At 24.6% G+C, this 13,641-nt stretch overlaps 1 protein-coding gene across 1 annotated transcript in view; it reads right to left on the minus strand.

Moving 5' to 3' along the window:
- LOC107162685 (neuropeptide CCHamide-2 receptor-like) overlaps positions 1–13,261 on the minus strand; it is a 131,760-nt gene extending 118,499 nt beyond the window's left edge. The window contains exon 1 of the mRNA XM_015509693.2: positions 13,053–13,261. The gene's annotated coding sequence lies outside the window, so the exon portion shown is untranslated. The remainder of the gene's footprint in view (positions 1–13,052) is intronic.
- Between the last annotated feature and the right edge of the window lie 380 nt (positions 13,262–13,641).

Genomic DNA, 13,641 nt, shown 5'->3' on the forward strand with positions numbered 1-13,641 from the left:
TCCTGTGAATGCGTGTAACGCTCTAGCAATAAATTAATAAAATACGAACACGTCCAGAGCAGCATAAGTCCATTATAAATCTTGCTATAGGGTCCAGTAGAACCTTTTTACCCTCTCTTTTATGTACTTATGGATGGTAAACTTGGTCCGGTCTCGTGAAATCGTCAAATATTAAAGAAGGTTGACATTTAAACTGTTAGTTTTTAATGGTACCTTTGATATATTAAACTAAAGTTGTAATAGTAACTCATACTCGTATAATCATACGAATATTTCATTCAGAGTTAGTATCACACAAATAAGTGGCGTAAAGTGTACAACACATATCGTGTTATAATGTTTATATGAATATAAACTATATTATCACTTGATTATATTGACTAATCCTTTCGCAATGTTCAAGTTATGCTACTATAATTATTAGTTATATTTTAAAAGTTATAACTGTTTATTTGTAACTACTGGACATTTTATAATAGTACTCGATATTCATATAATTTATGAAAAGCCGAAAGTGAATAAGTGACCAACAAATCATAAAATAATACTATGTTATTATGTTATGCTAAGTTCATGAACCGTATAATATGACAATCTATTTTTTATAACAGTAATTTTATTTTATTTATTTAAATATAATTATTATACGCATAATATTACGTGTCGAGTGTACCTATAGTTATTATTTCATTATTAAGTGAGTCACGGTTCAATTTTAATGCAATGAAAAAAAAAGTGCATAAGAAAAATAATTCTGAGTAAAGACGGTCTGCAGCCTACATTATTAAATTAATTATATAATATATTTATATTGCTATTAAAGTAATTTATTTTACTATCAGTAATATAATAAGTTAAAACTTTAATTGATTTAAGCAGAAAACATTTTATTTGAAAATATTACGGTGTTTAAAATTAATTTTAAATATTCGAACAATTTCAAATATGCAGGAATAATATTTTAAAATTACAAAAAAATAACTAAAACCGTTTTAAAATCTTACTTTTAAATATCTAATTTAATCCTCTAAATTTTAACGTGAAATGTCTATAAAAATCCGTATTTATATATTTTTCTAAATTTTTTGTTACAGTGTGAGCTATTTACGAAGAACCTTTTTAGGAAAAAAATAAAATATGCCAATTATCTTTATAATATATACTAAAAACAGTCAAAATAATTAATATTATATCATATGTAGATATATGCTAATATAAACTATGCGAATAATTTCATAAATGCATTGAAAAAAATTGAATTCGTTAAAAATAAGTTATAGGTTATATATTATCGTTTTCTCATATTTTTTCCTTTTTAAAAGTACAAAAAATTATTTATTTTTGAACCCGAATCCTCACACCTAATCTTAACATTTTTGACATCCTAAAAACTGAAGTAGAATTTAAAAAACCACATCACTGTAAAATTATTCCACTAAAAATCTAAAATATATAGTGGACTAATTTAATAGTTTATTTTTATCCTAAATCTATGTTATGCTAATTTTCGCATACTGTATTTATTTTAGTTAGAAACTATTTGTGTAAAGTTTATTAACACGTTCATTTTAATTGTTGTAGTTTGAAAGTAAATGTATTAAGTCCCCAACAAATGTTATGTAACCTGATGTAGTAATTTAATATGATAGTGTATTAATATTAAAACTGCACAACAATACCTTTTATACATATATTATAATATGAAATATGATATACATGTAAATACCAAACCATGTGTTGATAAAACACTAAGGGTTATAACTTTAGTTAAATTTCATTATATTGATAATGTAAGAAAAATACGATATTTTCCATATTTATGTGGCGTAGAACATATAGCAACAATAAATTATGCAGTGATCCTAATAGTTATATAACTAGAATAAAGGTAACAAATGAAACATAATATAATATGTTTAAAAACGATTTGTATTTTTTTAACTGTAACGATTTTCTCCGGATAACTATCGAAAAAAGCACTTTAAAACTCGTTTTTTCCAATTCATATTTAAGATGCATATTTTTTATATAACTTAAAGCTTTCCTAGTCAGATTTATGTTAGTATGACTCTCTGCGCATTAGCCCGACATCGACGAGGATATTGTTGAAATATTATTATACTACGAGTATTAGAATTGTTGAAACGCTTACATATTTTGCTAGCCTGCATTTGCCAATATTGAGTTAGCCCAAGTACGCTATTTAAGTCTTACAATGTATTACATGACAACTAATATGTCATATTGAATAAATAATTTTACCATTGGCCTAAAAGCTTATTTGGGTTTTGTTTTCACTAATCGAGAACTCCCCGTTTACTCCTATTCAGACATCATCAGTTATGCATTATAGGCTAAATTTAACAACACATCAATTGACTTACGAGTATCTAACTATTTAATTACACTTATTAATTTTGACATTAAATTATACATTTTATAATTTTACTAGCTGAATTATCTATAGCTTTTGTAAATACTGTGTACCTAATCACATAATCAAAATTGTAAATTTATGACATTGTAAAAATACTCGGTGTATTGACACAAGTAAATTAATAAATAAAAAAAAAATATCTATAGCTTCATCCATCATGAACTTTTTTTACCGGTACGAGAGGAGTTCAAAATGTAATATTTTAAAAATATAATAAATAACTAACAGGTGAGTTTTTCTTATGCGTTATGAAATATAATACTAAATGTAATACTTGATAATAATTAAATGCTTTTAATTTGATTGATTGAATTTAAGATAATTTAAATTTCTTAATATGTCGCATAATATACAAAAAAAGACTATTTGATTTTTCTATTTAAGAGTATGCAATTTATATTGATTTTATAAAAAAAAATAAGATTCTCTAATGTATAAAATGATTTTTTCTCATTCAGTTTAAAGGTATAAACTATAAACCACACATTTTGGTACCAGACAGATAGTTCGTTTATATGTGTTTGTATGATGTTAGTGCAGAGGAAAATATAGTTTACAAAGCAATTTAACTATTATTAATAATTAGAATAGCTAATTTATAATAAAAATTTGTTTGAGTTAATGTGATAAGCTTGTAGTAAAAATAAATAACTCAACGAATATCTATGATAGATATAAAAAAATTGATAAACACGATTATTAAAGTAATAAATCATTGTATTTTGAAAGAAATTCTGATTTGAATGAAAATTAATATTTTTATGGAACGTATTATTATATATATATATATATTATATTTGTAACTTTTGAAACTTTCCACTGCTATTTTTTGTTCACGTTTTTAAAATACTTTTCGGGTAGGTACAATAAATAAAATATAAATAACCTATGGGCTATGATATTGATATTTAAAATCATAAATTAAATTTCCATAGAACAAAGGGGTTGATCGACAATCTAAAATAGATAATAAAAAATGTTGTTGTTATTTATATTTTAGAAGTCATTTAAATTGTTTGTTTATATATTTTTTTAATCTAATCATTAACATGTATATAGTGTAGGTATAGGGTGAAATTATTACATAGTAACACTAAGATGTCGACTAAAATATATAAAAATCTATGAAAAAGTTTGAAAATGAATTGTATATTTGTATATAGTTCATAACTATCAGTTACAAAATTTTTATGTGAATTCAGATAGTTAAAAATAAATTTACTGTTATTTAAGATTTTGAATTTAATACTAGATTCCTTATAAGTTGTCCAATAACAAAAATTAATGTAAGATTTTATAGAACTTTTCCTAATACCATAATATCATAAAATATACTTATTAATATCATAGGCTGATGACTGTCTTCCATTAGAATCATTTTTAAAATACAACGATTTCATAACATTGAATAAAAATATAACATAATATCAATTAGAGTAACTTCTCTGTACTAATATAGAGTAGTGCTTTACAACTCACTTGTTTTTTTTTTTTTTTTTTTGTATGCAAATAAAACTTTTTGGGCTTTAATTGATAGTTTAAAAAAAGTTAGAATGAATAAACATTTCGAAAACCTGCTCGTTGATAAATATCAAGATTGATGTATGCAATACGCATATATTATGAAATAAAATCACCATACATTTTTTACGATACATTTTTTTGTTCACTCATAATAAAAATATATAGGTTATATTGAAAATTAACAGTTAGGTAATCGAGAACTGAGCATTAGTTTCGTATAAATCAAAACACAATCATAAATGAAACTAAATAAGAAAGTTCAAATTAATTAATAAGTTATTTTGTAAGCACGTAAATTTGAAAGCCATTGGGCAACGTATTTATTTATTCATAGTCTGGTCAATTAGATGAAAAGGGCGTTCTGGCATAGCAATGAATAATACAGATGGAAAGCACGAGGCAAGAAAACTTCTTCTAGGAGTGCAATTTTGTTAAATTGAATTAAAACTTTTGGAGCCAATGAAATGTTTTATCGATTGTATTTGAGCGTGTAAAAGTAATTTTGAATTTATTATGTAAATATAATATAATATAATTTTGTTCAGTATATTTATATTTATTTTTGGATATACTCCTAGTACATACTATATGAACGATAAATATTTATTTACTACTATAGTAAAATGTTCATAATTAACCAGACCTAATCTCTGAAATCTCAAAAGTGGTTTACAAGATAACTTGGTAACTTAAACATTTTTTTTTTTTTTTTTTTGACAAACTTCCAAGTGATTCTTAAAATAAAAATATTTACCAAGCAATTCTTATCGGAACCATTTTTTAGTGTTACTTTGAAAAATCAATAAAGTTTATCAAACTATAAATTACATGAGTCTTATTACAATGTAGAAGCGACAAACGTATTTAACCATAATATACCTACATCTTTATGCATTGTTCATGTCCAATAATTTATTGTAGGAAACGTCAGTTCTGTGTTCCATATTTTAGTTTAGTTTAGTGTTGACTGTTGAGTATTAATTATGCGTTGAGTTAAATTGAATAGGTACCAATAAAAAAAATTATATTTATTTTTCTTTATATAACTCCTAAATAGTTCTAATATGTCCACAAAATAATAGTGTATTTATTGGTATGTCTAGTTGTTATAGGTTAATATTGTCTAACCTGTTTAGGGTTTGAAATGAAATAATATTTTTGTAATTATGTTTCAAGATGATGACTAACAAGTTAAACAAGTGCTTAATGTTAAAATAATCACTCAATATTCGATCAATGTTATGTTTCAGCAGTTAATAGTAAGTTATAACTAAAAACAGTTATTTTTCAAAAGTCATACAAATACAAATTGTTTACATTAGTATTAAATATTATAAACCATTTTTAGCATTTAAATTATTTTAAGCGTGTTTAAATGCTAAAATAAATCCTATACATATACATATTCACAGTGATTAGCATACGATGAACCTATATAATATGTATATATGTCCTTTATAATTCGTCGTTCTATTTAAATTAATAGCAATGTACAAAACTTAACAAGATCAAATAAAGAGAATAAAAATCGAATTAATATCACATAGGCAATGGCACCCATTATATGGTTCAAGAGGGTAACATATCACCCCCTCCCTGACAAATGTAAATTGATAATAAATTTTTTATTTGTAAATAATAAACAATTTTTACTGATGATATTATAACATACGTGGCATATTACATAGGATGTACATCATACATCGTTTATAAATGTTGTACATCTATTATCTGTAATTCAATAGCAGAAATTCTGTTGGTTCTAAGTTTTTTTATGATAATATCAACCCCTAGATTCTGATTTATGGACACCCTATGCCCTATTACATAGGTACACAATATCTTTGACTGGAAATTGACAACTTTGAGAGCTTTGATAAAGATTTTGAAGTTTTACATAATTTGTTATTCAAAAGTTATATATTATTATTGTATTCTTATGCTAATAAAATTCTGATAAATTCTTTTAAGCATAAAAATTAAAAAAAATTTATTTGACAGTTTATTGGAAATACAGTGAAACCTCCCTTAACGGACACCTCCAAATAGCGGACATTTTTTCGGGAAAAGGGACATTTTCACTACTTCTATACATGCAGGGATACATTATGGACACTTTTATAGCAATCTCATTTTGATTTTGACAATTTTTATCGGAAATATAGAATAATCGTGGAATGCTTTAATAAATATCTATCTATCTATATTATAATTTTAAGTTTATCTTATCTGTCCATTATTACGTCGATGAAAACATTTTTATAGTTTATATTCTGTGAAGTATTTAATTGTGTTTGTGATGCCATTATATACGAACCTATATTCATAAACGTTTTGTCTTCAACGCAATTAAATTAGAATATGCCTTGATACACGAAATTATTACGCGTCAAAGTCTAAACAAGCTAAAGCCTAAAGTAACTGATTTTTTCATATAATTTTAAATAATAATAAATAAATGTACAATATTAATATTCGCATTAAAATAATAGAAATATCATTGATTTTAAATAGGGTTATGAGTATGGAATACTTCACAAGAAATAATATTCACTTTCAAATATTTGGATGAAAAATAAAATATTTAAATTTTTTGTTTTTGGTATGTTTGACAAAATCATCACTAGATGGTCGCACTGATATCATAGCTTATTAGTGATTATCGGTTTATGATTATGTTTTTCTTTAATTTTTATACATTATAATGATATTTGATGGTACTAATATAATATAAAATATATATGTTATCATTTACATAATATATTAATATATAAAATGATGATATTTTATTAGCCCTGTAGGCTGTAATTTATAAATTATAATAATACTGTTATACTAACGATTAAGAATTTTTTAATTTTGACCCCCCAAAGTACCAACTAGATTCACTTTCTAATCGAACGAGGTACTGAAGTCAAAAATCGAAGGATATATTTACTGCCCCAAAACGTGATGACAGACACAAAAAAAAAAACACACATCATGGTAAAATCAATACATTCATCGCTACGCTCAGAATCTAAAATAAATCTTAACTATGTTAATGTCCATGAATTTTTATTTCTTAATTTAAAATCTTGAAATATTTTAAATCCAAGTGCTTACGGGAATTTAATTATGGATATTTAAAAAAAAATCACCATATCAACCCTCCCATAATAGCGCCACTGAGTACATTATAAAGAACTTAGTGTTCAAAAGCTTTTATATCATATTAAATCATATAACATAACAATATTATTAGAATACATTATACAAAATAACCCATACGAGTTTTTAATTTTTGTTAATTCTATGAACTACTGATGTATACAGCGTTAATAAGTAGCCATGTATGTGTTTACATATACGTTGTATACTTTGTTCAGTAATTTTCGATTGGTTCGTAAAAACGTGTAAAATTTAAGTAATATAGAAAATACCGAGATGGAAAATAAACTAATATTGAATCACAGAACATGAAACTATTATCCACTGGGTACCTACAATAATATACTTTAGGTTCGATGTTTATAGACGTATAAAACGCATTGCTTCCAGTTCCTACTTTTAGTATAACTTTCTATTAAGAAATAAAAATGGTAGCATTATAACATTGTAAAATCCATTCAATCCTGAACCAAGGCTCTTTATATTAGAATGAAACACTGACAGAAAAGTATTTTGTAGCAATGAGGTTAATTTGTTACACCGTTTTAAACTAAAGCTCTGGTGTTAAACGAGTACGTTTATAAAGAAAAAATTGTTTAAACTTTAGATATTTTTCTTTATTCTTTTTACACACATATTCTATGGTCGTCAATCGATAGGCTTAAAGAACAATAAATTCATATAATTTCTTGATACTTGTGTACTTGCTAAATATTACTAATTATTATAATCTAATGGGTGCACATTTTAATTTAATAGTGTTCAAATTGATAAAAATAGATAGATACAATACATTTGTATTTATGCATAAACTGTGAGTTACATATAATTTATTTAAATATAATTTACATAAACTGAACGTAATTATGTAAAATAAGTAATAACCTAAAAAAAAAATAATAATAATAATAATAAACTATCATTATAAGAAATAATACATAATTTACCGAATGCAGAGATACAAAAGAGGCAAGACAAAAATTCAACATACCGGAACACCTTCATGACGCAGTGGGCCCCGACGAAGAATCCATCCAAAATATAATTTTATTTTTGAAAGATATTGAATAGTACAATTTAATTTAAATTATCATTATCTGTAAAAAAGAGCCAATGGTCACGTTACCGAGGCTTTTTCCTTAATAAAAAAAAAAAAAAATACATAATTAAATTTAAAATTAGATTCTAGGGGTTCAATATATCAATGTTAAAAAATATATTAACATAGGCAAGATAACATAATAAATTATTAAATTAATAAAATTCTGTATTTTATTAGGTGAAAAATAGAAAGGCTGAATAAATCAAAAATAGAAACATTTATTTTCAAAGTGCACTTATTTCCATACCATAATCAATAATTGTTGAAAAAATGTATTTATTTAGTATGGCATACTAAAAAACACATATCGTAAAATTACCCAGTCATAATTTATTATTAAATAATAGCATAAATAAAAATCACAATAATTGCAATAAGTTTTAAACAATATTCTGCCGTATTTAATCGGTTTCAAGTGTTAAGGATCGGCTTGTGACTATATAGTATAATAGTCTTTCATTTTTATTCTGAAACATAAATGTTTAATTTTTCTCGTGATATTTATGATCTTACTTTTAGATGATACGAATGTTTTTTTTTCAATTAAAAATATAATTTTTTACACAAAGTATACGGGATATGAAACAAATCTTTGATAAACATCTGAATTTTGTTCAAGTTAAGATCTGAAAATATGTTTTTTTTGTTTAATGTGGAGATCACGCAAAAACGAAAAACGAAATTATAAAGTTGGTGGCAAAAATGTTGCAAATCAATATTGCGTTTTAATCATATTATATGCATGTTATACTCTAATACTCGCCCAAAAATATTGTAAAATGGTTCAAACTAAAAATATTCTTAGTTAACTATTATTACAGTAGTATAGTGATCATATCTAAAATGGAGACATATATCAGGCCATAATATTTTAATGAGCAACTCACTATTATGATTAAAGTTATGAGCTAATGGTTTTTACGTAAAACGTCATGCACATTGCATACCAAATTATAAACCCAAATGGTATGACAAAGAAACAATTATATAATAAGTTTTAATTGGCATATTATTTTTATTTTTATTTCATGAATTTTTAACTATAAGTAATTTTTTTATTTTTAACGTTTTGTTTTTATTGCTATTTATTAACGACTTATTATAACTAATAATTTAATTTAAATTATAAAATAGATACATTAAAATGTATATTTTATTTGAATAATATATAGCATAATTTATTAACTCATTATTTTATAACTAATTAATTCCTTTTTAAGTCCTTTATTTGATATTTTTTGGGCATAATATTTACATTTATTTTTTTCATTTTCATAATCATAATCCCAAGTTATAATCCTAAAATATTAATCTAGTCCAATTTAACATAAAAAGAATAAAATATATACGATTCAATATGTTATTAATACATAAGATAAATCTACTGCCTAATATACACATTTTTACTTTAAAAAAAATTTTTATATTTATACATAATATTTACTTGATTAATCAGCAGAATATATTTAATATTAGCATAATAAATTTTTGAAAACGATAATAATAAATAATAATACACATTATTAATTATTGTTGTGGATTATTGTAATTGCCAATTTAAAACAGAGACATAAAGTTTTGGTTAAAAAATAATAATTAAAATATATTTAAAACTCACTAAATGAGTAAGACTCTGACTACTTAGATATATTTTTTAAATCATATAAAACTTAAAAAATAACAAGACGCTAATACAATCCAGCATAAATATATGTCAATGCAGCAGCCCAACATCGAATAGAAAAAATTTAAAAGACTACATTTCACTAGAATATATAGTTTTGGTTCTTTTATATTATAGTAAGAGGTGCCAAAAACTTAGGATATTATAATGTGTTAATGCTATATTTCTAAATTCAGCAATCAGTCACATTTTCAAACTAACTATTTCATAACTTTACAATACACAAACGTAGTTAGAATTCAAATGGTTATATAAACTATAAATTGATTCACAAAATAGTATTTATAGTTAAATCTAATAACTAGTACAATTAGTGTTGCTTTACCAAATGCTCATTACATAAAATTTAGAAATATTATTACATACCTATAGCATGTACTAAAATACTAAAATAATACAAAAAATAATGGAAATAAACGTTATTACATTTGTCACATTAAAAAAATCATTTAAATATTACTAGAAAACGCAAAACGAATGAGAAATTAACTGGCATAGTAATTATCGTTAGCAAAAATTATAAAAGTAACAAAAAGTGTACATTTAAATACAAAACTTTATTACGTCTTAAATCTATATTCATTATATGCAAAATTGATTAATTTGTTTTACATTTATTATGGGAAATAATATTACACAAAAATCAAATATTGTATAAAATAAATATTATCAGTAATTTGGTAGTAAAAAATGAAACTACATTACTATTATGTAATTTTTGTGAAAATCACTTCTATAAATTCTTATGAAAACTAGATTTCATGTAAGTGTAATGAAGCTTTTTTTTAAATAGTTGTTCAGTATTCTTTGATTAATTTCGAATTTTGACAAAGTAGGTTAGGTTAGTTTAGGTTATAAATATGAATAAATTTGTATGTTTTAAAAAAAATTAAGCTTATAAATATTATTATAAATATTGTAAAAAATGGTAAAAAATGATTATAATTTTCAAAAGCAAAAATATGCAACGAAACCTTGTAAAAATATGAGTTAAAATAGAAACGTACATTTAAACATGACCATAATATAAATAATAAAATAAACTAATCCATAATACAGTTTTTTTTTTAAAATGTGTTTGTAAAATCATCATAATTTCTTTATTGCTCTTTAATCCATATCAATATTTAATAATTATTAGTCAATCACACATCATCGGCTTATTTTATGTTAGAAATCATGTTACGCAAAATAGTTTTAATGATATTCAACAATTATAAAATAATGTTGGTACATCGGTAATAATAATATTATGAGTATACACTATACACACTACACAACTTATAAATTATTAGGAAATGGTTAGTTAGGAATATTTATATACAAATACCTATAAATAATTATGAAATTCATGAACTCATGATTTGTGATATTAATTCCACATCATAATCTTGTACGATATCTGGTAAAATACGATTGTTAATAATAAAAAAAATCGAAATAATATATCGAAGAACAAAAGTGCGTTGGTCTGAGTGACAGCGTGCCTAGACTTGAATTTCAGTGCATTGTGCTCAGATTAATTTCCATAGATCGGTACACATAATAGTATCTTTATAGAATGTATAGGTAAAATGTCTATCTTCATTGAAGTTAGATACTATACTATCGTATCGTATATATAATTATTAATAATTAATTTCACTTAAGATTTGTTAAGTATTTTATATAAGTGTTCAACATATAAATATGTTTTATTTTAATATTATTGAACGTATAAACATCGGATATTAGTGGAAGATAAAATTTTTTTTTAAATATATACTTAACATTTAATAAAGGCTTAGATTAAGTTATATATATAAATATGTTTTATCTTTTAATACAACATTATATTTATGTTATTTGTAAGATCATATTGAATACTAAATATATTTACACATGATTGTCATTTAAACATAAATTTAAAAAAAAATTGATATATCATGGCCATTGTAAATACTGTGTTTAATTTAGGTACATAAAATATACTACTATACGATATCTATTTTGTTTATCTTTGAACTTTGACCACGGCTCTAATATAGTAATATCTAGACAGTTTACTTTTGATGAATGATATTTTATTAAACACCTTAGGTAATAGAGATATAAATGGTTTGACTAACAAAAAAAGAAAAGAACGAAATTAATTTCCGGACGTGAAGTAGGAATATATTGTGTAAAAATGTATAATTTCTTTTTTTTTTTTGAAAAAATCATTAGGTAATTCTTCTTCTTCAATAATATTTTATCAAAATAAAGTTCATGATAAATACATAGTTATTAGTTTGATTTATTCGATTGACTGATTGTTAAAATAACAGAGATGATTATTTTATTCAATATTAATGATTAGTTATTTATACTTTCTCGTCATGTATAATAATAAGCAATAATTTCAGAATGAATTAATAAATAAACATTAATATAGATAGTTAAAAAATATTTGTTTACAAGTTTGTAATCAATTTCATTTACATACCTACTTATTGTTATAATAAAATTATATTATCAAAACAAGACATAAATCTACATAAAACTTTGAAAATATTGACAATGCAGTCCTGTGATTATTATCAAATAAAGAGTACCTACAGCTCTATAATGCTAAAAACCATCCATTATCAATGTTTGTCTATACTTTCTAGTGTGTGGCCATTAAATATTTCGTTATCAGATTAATATAACTGTGAGATTTTTCGGTTCTGTATTCAAAAGTTTTTCATCAACAAATGTAATGCAAGTTAATCATCACTACTATAACCACCCATTTTTTCTTAAGTGTGATACAGGAATTATTTGTGCTACTCTGTTGGATATGATAAATTATCACATTTGAAAAACGATCTTAAAAACTTTTCTCTGTTCAAAATTTTGTCTAAATTTCAATCTCACTTTATAATAATCTATTAAATATCGCTTTGCCGTATAGCTTAAAATACGAGTTATAGATGATTTGCCTTTTAGTCTACAATATACTATTAACGTGTCACGAACTTCATAAATATACAGTATGCAAGTATTGTAAATGTTTTGAATTCAATTCACACGCGTTTCTCAGGATAATATTATTTAAAAAATAATCCATCTTTTTTTTATTCTATAAACTTACTTACATAATATAATTTTAAAAGTTTTTTAATCATTATCTCGTTAATGTCTTGGAAAATTACCTTTGCACGTCGCTGTTGAATTCTTCAGGACCGCGACAAGTGCTTCGGAACTCTGAGTGCCTGTTGCGTCCGCAACGACTGTGATATAACAAGACGACAGCGATGACGACGATATTTCGTATAACGTATAGTTTGATGTAGGTACTCGGGTGGGACGCGTGCGTGACTTTTGGTAGCGTCAACTTAGCCCCTGTGTAGAGCGTGTCGAAATGCCGGTAACCGACTGCGCGCGAAACATCGAGTCGTCCAGAGCGACGTGCCGACGTCACGGGTTTCCGTCGCTAGCGCCGTCCACCGCGAGCAGCGATTGGCACGCCGCGAACCGATCACTGGCCAGTGGCCACACCGCGAAAGATAATCAAAAATTAATTTCTCGATGATATAATGCTAATTTCACCTGACGACACCTGTCCTAACCCGGTGGTCCCCTCGGTATCGGTGTGGTCCATATTATATGTAGGTACATTTTCAACTATGCATATAATTATATGGTAGGAATTTATTTTTTAATTTTCCCACATAATGCATTTAAAGTTCATCACCTGCCCACCCACCTCCCGCCAAAAATATTGTACATAGTAAGTCATTA

Source organism: Diuraphis noxia, unplaced genomic scaffold (genome assembly GCF_037042655.1).
Source record: "Diuraphis noxia isolate RWA-SAM2 unplaced genomic scaffold, SU_Dnox_SAM2 contig0003, whole genome shotgun sequence".
NCBI lineage: Eukaryota > Metazoa > Arthropoda > Insecta > Hemiptera > Aphididae > Diuraphis > Diuraphis noxia.